This window comes from Engystomops pustulosus, chromosome 7, assembly GCF_040894005.1.
Source record: "Engystomops pustulosus chromosome 7, aEngPut4.maternal, whole genome shotgun sequence".
In the NCBI taxonomy this organism is placed as follows: Eukaryota; Metazoa; Chordata; class Amphibia; order Anura; family Leptodactylidae; genus Engystomops; species Engystomops pustulosus.
In genome coordinates, this window is record NC_092417.1 from 14,596,357 (window position 1) to 14,604,491 (window position 8,135).

Consider the following 8,135-nt stretch of genomic DNA (forward strand, 5'->3'; position numbering starts at 1 on the left):
TGATGATGACGAGCAGCAGTTCCCACCTGGCGGCCTGCAGGAAGATCAGCAGGCCTCGTGCAGTGGGCCCCCTGCAGGACAGCCAGCAGTAACACCTCGCTCGGGGGAGGACAGTGACACCGGCAGCCAGGGAGGGGCGCTCATGGCGGAGATCCGGCTGCTCGAGTCCCCAGTGCGCATGGAAAACTTTTCTTTTGGCGATGAACTCCCAGAGGAAGCCGCTGGGGGGAGCAGCCGGAGGAAGGCGAAGAAGAACAGGCCCAAGCAGCAAGAAGAGGTACGTTTCATCTTTACCCCCCTCCCTGTACACCCCCCCGGGCAAAGCGCAGGGTCAGCTCACTGTGCAAGCCCTGCTACCCAAACCCCCCCGAGTTCTGCTGTGGACCCGGTGCAAAGGTGCAGGGAGATTACAGGTGTGACATCTGATGTGGCGATGGGCTCCGTCTTTGTTTGTGGTAACAGTGGGGGAGCAGGGGAGGCATCGGCCGCAAGGCCGGACAGTCAGGGCGGCTTGGATGTGGCGATACCATCAAAATCCAGTGCTGTGGTGCGTCCCCCGGTGGGAGGGGGGGATAGCCCGGCACTGGTGGCAGCTTCCGGTGCCTTGGTGCCTCTTCGTGCCTCGGCGCCTCTTCATGCTGTCGCTGCTGATCACTTGGTTATGGGGCGGCGTCAGTGTGGAGGGGTCGCTGAGGCTGAGAGCTCCGGACCTCCCAGACAGAAGGTACTCTTTTGTGTCGGTGTTGGGGATAATGACAATTCTGTGCAGACCGGAGATCAGCGGCGCCTCACACCGGCTAAGGAGCAGCGGCGAATGTTACCAAGCCCCAGGAGAAGTAAAATAACATCTGCTACCGATGATGCGGAGGGCACAAGTGCGACAAGAGTTGGGGTCCCCTTTGGGCGATGCTCTGCGAGGGGACCCGCGTCCCTTGTGCCCAAAGATGCGGAGGTGGTCATGTCCCCTGATATTGTTGCTGGTCCAGCCAGTGTGAATGGTGTCAATAATGTTGTGGTGGCTAGTGAGAATGGTGTCAGTAATGTTGTGGTGGCTAGTGTAAATGGTGTGAGTGGTGCAGAACCGTTACCAGTTATGGGAGTGAGTGATGGAGGGACTGGTGGTGCGAGTGGCATGGAGGTGGGTAGTGTTAATGTGGTGGGTGCAGGGGTTGGTCCGGTTGCTCCCCCAGTGGCGGCCCCCGTTAAGAGCTATGCCAGTGTTGCTGCTGGGGGAAGTAGGGTTCCATCATCCTCGTCTCTGGGCTCTGGGGACGGCTTTTTGCAACGGCGCCTCCTGCAGGCCTTACAGAAGGGTGAAAGGACGATCAATGTAGCGGGGCAGGAGGTTGATTTGTCGTTTTGGATAGAGAGGCACGGCCTGTCTGCCTTCCGAGAGCAAAGAGGCAGGGAGACATCATGGTCGCTCCCGACAACCGGGCCGGGTGCTAACCGTAGGAATGTGGTGCGTCTTCGGTGGCGTGGCAGTGATGTGTGTCCCCCTCGGGCACGGGTAGTTGAGCTGCTGCTGAAGATGGACTTCAAGGCGGCTGACATCTTTGCCTTGATCCATCCCTATGGTACATCTGAGTTTGATATCAGCTTTGTTCGGCCGGAGGGGCTTGAGCTCTTCTGGTCCAACTATGAACTGAGGTACAACGAGCCCGAGTGGCGGGACTTTGCTGTGCAAGCAGTGTCCCGCCAGAGCGAACTCAAGAAAGTGACCGTTCTTACCCGTAACGAATCACTATCTTGCTTTGACATCATGACCTGGATAAATCGTTATGGAGAGGTAATGGGAGTACCCGAGAAAAATCGTGACGAGTATGGTATCTGGTCAGGGGCCTGGACCTTCATGGTGAAGTTGAGGCGTTCAGGTAACTCAGTCGCCCACATCCCTTCATCAGCCTTCCTGGGGAGGGATCGGATCCTGATCTTCTACCGGGGGCAGCCTAAGCTGTGTCACAGGTGCGGTGACCCCACACATTTCAGCGCAAACTGCACCGTGCAGAAGTGTGCGTTGTGTGGGGGTGTCGGCCATCTCGCTGCATCCTGTACAGGGCAGATTAGGTGTAACCTGTGTGGTGATCTCGGTCACCCGTACAGTCGTTGTCCTCTTTCCTTCGCTAATGCAGGCTCAGCCTCAGCGGATGAAAGCCATGAGGCTGAATCTGCTGGGGAGGGGACTAGCAGAGGCGGAGGAATGGAGGGGCCAGGGAAGAAAGACAGGAAAAAGACGCCTGCCCAGCTAAGGCGTCTAGAGAAGCGTCAACAGGAGAGAGAGCAGGGGGAGTCTCGGGCTACTGGGACAACCTCTGGCGCTATCCTGGAGACCACACCTGTCGCTGAGGCCCCAGGGGATGATGTACTGGATGAGGAGGTCAGGAGGATCGAGAGAGAGGAAGGTGCCACGTCCTCAGACTCCTCCCATTATGAGAGTATGGACGAGGATAATAGGGCGTGGCTAGAGGAAAAGCGTAAGCGTGGCGCCAAAAAGAAGAAAAAGGGTAAAAAGAAGGGAGGTGTAAGATCTTCTCCCACCCCGACTAAGGTACCCAAGAAAAGTGCAACCAACCCCCCGCTGGTCGAACTTTCAAATCGATTCCTGGCCCTGGGTGGAGCCTCTCCTGCCGATGGAGGGGCTGAGGGCGAAGGGCCAGAGGTGGCGGAGCCTGCAGGGGGTGCCGAGTCTCCCCCTGGGGAGTCAGGGTCCTCAGGAGGGGAGACTGGCCCAGAGTCTGGAGACGAGGATGAGGGGGCAGGTCCTGGATCTGCCCCTGAAGCATCAGAGGTGCGGGAGATGGACACCACAATATGTCTAAAAAGGGGGTGTTCATTTCCCGAGGGTGGTGGTAAGATGGGTAAAAAGAAAGCCGTCTAACTCAATCACTCATGATGGCGGCACCCACTCCGTTGACGCTGGCGTCCATTAATGTCGCCAGCATTAAGTCTGATGCGGCTAGATTTGTGGCCTTTGATTTTCTCGGCCGTGTTGAAGCCAACATTTTATTTTTGCAGGAGACCAGGCTGCCAGATTTGGCGGCCGTGTTTAAAGCTAAGAGGGAATGGAGACACGGGCCTTCCTATTGGTCTCTTGCGGCCGAGCCGTATAGCGGAGTGGCGGTTCTTTTTACCGCACCGGTAGAATGCCGACGAGTTATTGAGTTAGAAATGGGGAGGTGCCTGATCCTGGATGTCCTCATGAAGGGACAAGAACTTCGCCTAATTAACATCTATGGTCCCCAGTCCAAGTGGGACAGGAAGTGTCTCTTTATGAGGATCAAGCCCTACCTTTTTACAAGTCGGCAGGTGGTCTTTGGAGGGGACTTCAATGCTGTCACGAGGTCCCAGGATAGGGGAGGTTCCAGAGACAAGCTGACTTATGATAGCGTCGCACTTAATAGCATAGCTAGTGAGGCTCGCCTGGTGGATGTCCACATCCGGCACACCCCAGGCCACGCGGGGTTCACCTATTATAGGGGTAGCTGCAGGTCTAGAATAGACAGGTTTTATTTAAAGGAGGAAGCCATTTCTTCAGCAGTGTCCGTTGTTGAGGTGGAGTTCTCCGATCACTGTTTAATTTTGTTTTCTCTGAATGTTACAGAGACCCCCCGGATGGGAAGAGGCTACTGGAAGCTCAATTCGTCTCTCCTGGAAAAAGCGGAGATCAGACAATCCTTTGAGGACTTTCTTCAGAGCCAGGTACCATTGCTGGGCCTTTGTAGCAGTAAGTCAGAGTGGTGGGAGATGCTCAAGAAAAGGGTGGCGAGATTCTTCCGCCAGCTCTCGAGCCTCAGGAGCCTGGACAGGTACCGCCTGTATCAGGGCCTGAGGAGGAAACTCGAGCATCTCGTCTCGACTGGAGGTAGTCGTGAGGACATCTCCAGAGTGAAATCCTTGCTGAAGAGGTGTCAGTACGATAGACACGCATCTTTGGTTTTTGAGAGGGATTACGGGAAATACCGCTCGCCCGAGATGTCAGTGAATGGTAAAGTTGTCACAGGACTGGTTGACAGTACGGGATCCCTGAAAAGGTCCAGATCAGGGATTCTGGAGGTCGTCAGATCCTTCTACTCGCACCTCTTGGGCAGGAAGGATCTAGATCGGGATGTGATGTCGGCTTTCCTGGCTGAAACTGTCCCTGAGCCAGGAGTAGACCCCTCTCTTGATGTTTTGACCGAAGTGATTAGGGAAGAGGAAGTCAGCCTGGCGATTGAAGGGCTCGCCCTCAAGAAATCGCCGGGTCCGGATGGCTTACCATCCGAGTTTTATAAGACCTTTAAGGACGCCTTGGTTCCCCTCTTGACTGAGGTATTCAATGAGTGTCTTTCCTCGGGCGCTCTGCCGAAGTCAATGAGGAGGTCTGCCCTGATCATTCTGTCAAAGGGTAAGGACCGATCTCGTGTTGAGAACTGGCGGCCCATAGCGCTTCTCAATACGGACAGAAAGGTTTTGGCAAAGGTGCTGTTTAATCGGCTGGTGCAGTTTGCACCCCGGCTCCTTTCGGGGACCCAGCACTGCTCTGTTCCAGGCCGCAGTACATTTAGTGCTGTGCTGTGTGTCCGGGAGGCAGTGGAGCAGGGCAGGGCTGGTAACTGGAAGGGGTACTTGCTGTCCTTGGATCAGGCAAAAGCTTTTGATCGGGTTAACCACGAGTACCTCTGGTCTGTCCTTCTGAGGTATGGCCTGCCGGGTGGGTTTGTCAATTGGCTAAAGGTTTTGTACGCAGGGGCAGAGAGTTTCCCGCTTGTGAACGGTTGGATTGGCCGCTCTTTTGAGGTCGGGTCTGGTGTTCGCCAGGGTTGTCCTCTGAGCCCACTTTTATACGTGTTCGCGATTGACCCATTCCTTAGGAGGGTTGATCGTGGGCCGTTGGTGGGAGTCGGGATGGATCGGGCAGCACCGGAAGCCACTCTAAGGGTGGTAGCGTATGCTGATGATGTCACCGTTTTCGTGTCCTCGGGAGGGGAGGCGCAATGGGTGATGTCAGAGGTTGACCGCTACTCAGAGGTTTCTGGGTCCAAGATCAACCGGGATAAGTGTGAGAGTCTCTGGCTGGGAGAGGGGGATCCAGGCTTTGATCTCCCGGACACTCTTCCAGGGCCCCAGGACTCCGCCAAAGTTCTCGGCATCGAATTCGGCCAGGGGGATTACCCCATGCAAAACTGGGATGGCAGGCTTAAGATCGCCGCTCAGAAGGTGGACCAGTGGAAGGGTTGGTCTTTGACCCTCAGAGAAAGGGTTAATCTGATCAAAACTTACCTGCTCCCGTTACTGATTTATCTGGGCAGTGTGTGCATGTTGCCAGAACCCCTCTGGACTCGGGTCTACAGTCTGTTCTTCCAGCTGTTATGGGGGAATAGGCTGAACCTTATCAAGAGGGAGGTTACTTACCGCACGAGGAGACAAGGAGGGTTGTGTATGGTCAACCCTGTGGTGTTCCTAGTGAATACCTTTCTTAAGATCAATGTAGCAAACCTCTGGAAAGAGAGGGCTCCTCCGTGGGTATACTCCTGCAGGGGATGGTTTCGGCCTTTCTTCCAGGAATGGGAGACAGGAGGGCAAGTGAAGGATCTCCGTACACCGCATGGGCATCTTCCGGCTTACGCTACCCCGGTTCTGAAGGTGATTCGCCGGTGGGGTCTGGGAATGTGGGAGATCAGGACCATGTCGAAGAAAATCCTTGACCAAAGGGTTCTGTTGACCCATTTCCAGAAGCCTCTGGCCCTCAGGGATTGCCCAAGTCGGGATCTGAGGGTGGGTTTGAGTTTATTGAATTCCATCAGGATCCCCTTGAAGTTTTGGGACGTGACTTGGCGCTGCTTCCATGGAAAGCTGTGTGTGAGGGACAATCTGAAGTGTAGGAGCTCTGAGGAAAGGGGTTGTCCCCGGGAGGAGTGCGGTGGCCTGCTGGAGAGCATGGACCACTTCCTGCTTCAGTGCCCCTTTAACACAGAGGTGTACAACCGGGTGGGCGCTTCCATCCATTGGTCCGGGTTGGCCAGTCTCTCCTATGCGGAGTGGGCCTATGGAGCATTCAGAGGCCTGGGTGGCCGGGACCGCTGCACGTTATTCTTAGTTAGTCTAGTGGTCAGGTACCACACGTGGAACGCACGGTGTTTAGTGTCGACGCAGCGTAAAATCCTCCCGGTGGATGAGGTGGTTAGGAACATTCTGGGTGACCTGGTGAAGGTGCGCTCTCTGGAGTATGAGAGGCTGGGCACGGGGAGGGCCTCTCTCCTTTGGAGGGGGTTCTCCTTTAGTGTCCCTTAGTCTGTCATCTCCTCTCCTGGTGTTGGGCTGATGCTGCACTGTAGATTTTTGTTTTATATCTGGGCATGTAGTGATGTTGGGCTTGCAGGCGCCGAACCTGGGCTTTATGTGGTTTTGATTGATGTTGTTTAGACTTTATTTGTATTCTGTTTTCTTTATGTTATGTTGTAATTACTGTATATATTGTATATAGTTGGGTTTGGGACATAGTGTTAGGTTGGGAGGGGGGTGATAGTGGTGGACTTATGAACTGACCCTGGACACTGGTCTGGACTACTTAACGCAAACTTTGGACGTTAGACCAGTGTCTGGGGGGAAGGGGAGGGTGCGGGCGAGGGATTTAGTTTAGTGTAGTGTTGTGTGTATTCTGTATATTAAAAAAAATGGGTGTGGGATGTGATCTGTGTGGGGTGGTTTGTTATTAGAGGGTGTGGGGTGGGTTTATGTATATTTATGGTCATTTATGTTTATTTGTGGGTGTGGCTTGTGTTTGTTATTGGTTTGGTTTAGGATGTAATAATCGGTTGGGTGGGGGTTGTGGTAATTGGTGTTTATTCATTTTGGTGTATTGTAAGTTATTATTTTTGCTAGGTATGAATGGGGCTGGACCAGCAGGTAAGATATTGTATATAGTGTATATTATGTTTTGTTTGTGTTATGTTTTTTACTTTTATATAAAATAAAAGATCTACAGGATGTAACTCAGGATCAGTACAGGATAAGTAATGTCATGTATGTACACAGTGACTGCACCAGCAGCAGAATAGTGAGTGCAGCTCTGGAGTATAATACAGGATGTAACTCAGGATCAGTACAGGATAAGTAATGCCATGTATATACACAGTGACTGCACCAGCAGAATAGTGAGTGCAGCTCTGGGGTATAATACAGGATGTAACTCAGGATCAGTACAGGATAAGTAATGTCATGTATGTACACAGTGACTGCACCAGCAGCAGAATAGTGAGTGCAGCTCTGGGGTATAATACAGGATGTAACTCAGGAACAGTACAGGATAAGTAATGTCATGTATGTACACAGTGACTGCACCAGCAGCAGAATAGTGAGTGCAGCTCTGGCGTATAATACAAGATGTAACTCAGGATCAGTACAGGATAAGTAATGTCATGTATGTACACAGTGACTGCACCAGCAGCAGAATAGTGAGTGCAGCTCTGGCGTATAATACAGGATGTAACTCAGGATCAGTACAGGATAAGTAATGTCATGTATGTACACAGTGACTGCACCAGCAGCAGAATAGTGAGTGCAGCTCTGGGGTATAATACATGATGTAACTCAGGATCAGTACAGGATAAGTAATGTCATGTATGTACACAGTGACTGCACCAGCAGCAGAATAGTGAGTGCAGCTCTGGGGTATAATACATGATGTAACTCAGGATCAGTACAGGATAAGTAATGTCATGTATGTACACAGTGACTGCACCAGCAGCAGAATAGTGAGTGCAGCTCTGGGGTATAATACATGATGTAACTCAGGATCAGTACAGGATAAGTAATGTCATAAAAACGTTCAAAACTTTCACACCCCAAGAAAAGTGCATGTGCAACACATTAAAAGTGCTCCAGTGACGACTTCACATGAAGAAAACTTGCATTCATAGACACGAGAAACACTACGGCACCTCGATTAGGATAAAAATCAGCTTCTTTACTGGTAATCAATTAAAAACACGGAATCGTTAGGCTACAGACAAGCACAATGCCTGCGCGTTTCGGATTTCCTCAGCCATGGCTACATTACAAATGAGACGCAACATATTTATAAAAACAAGCAGCCTATAGCCTCCTGCCCAAAGCCACATTATAATAGTAAACATTTCCCAAAATATTTCCAAAAA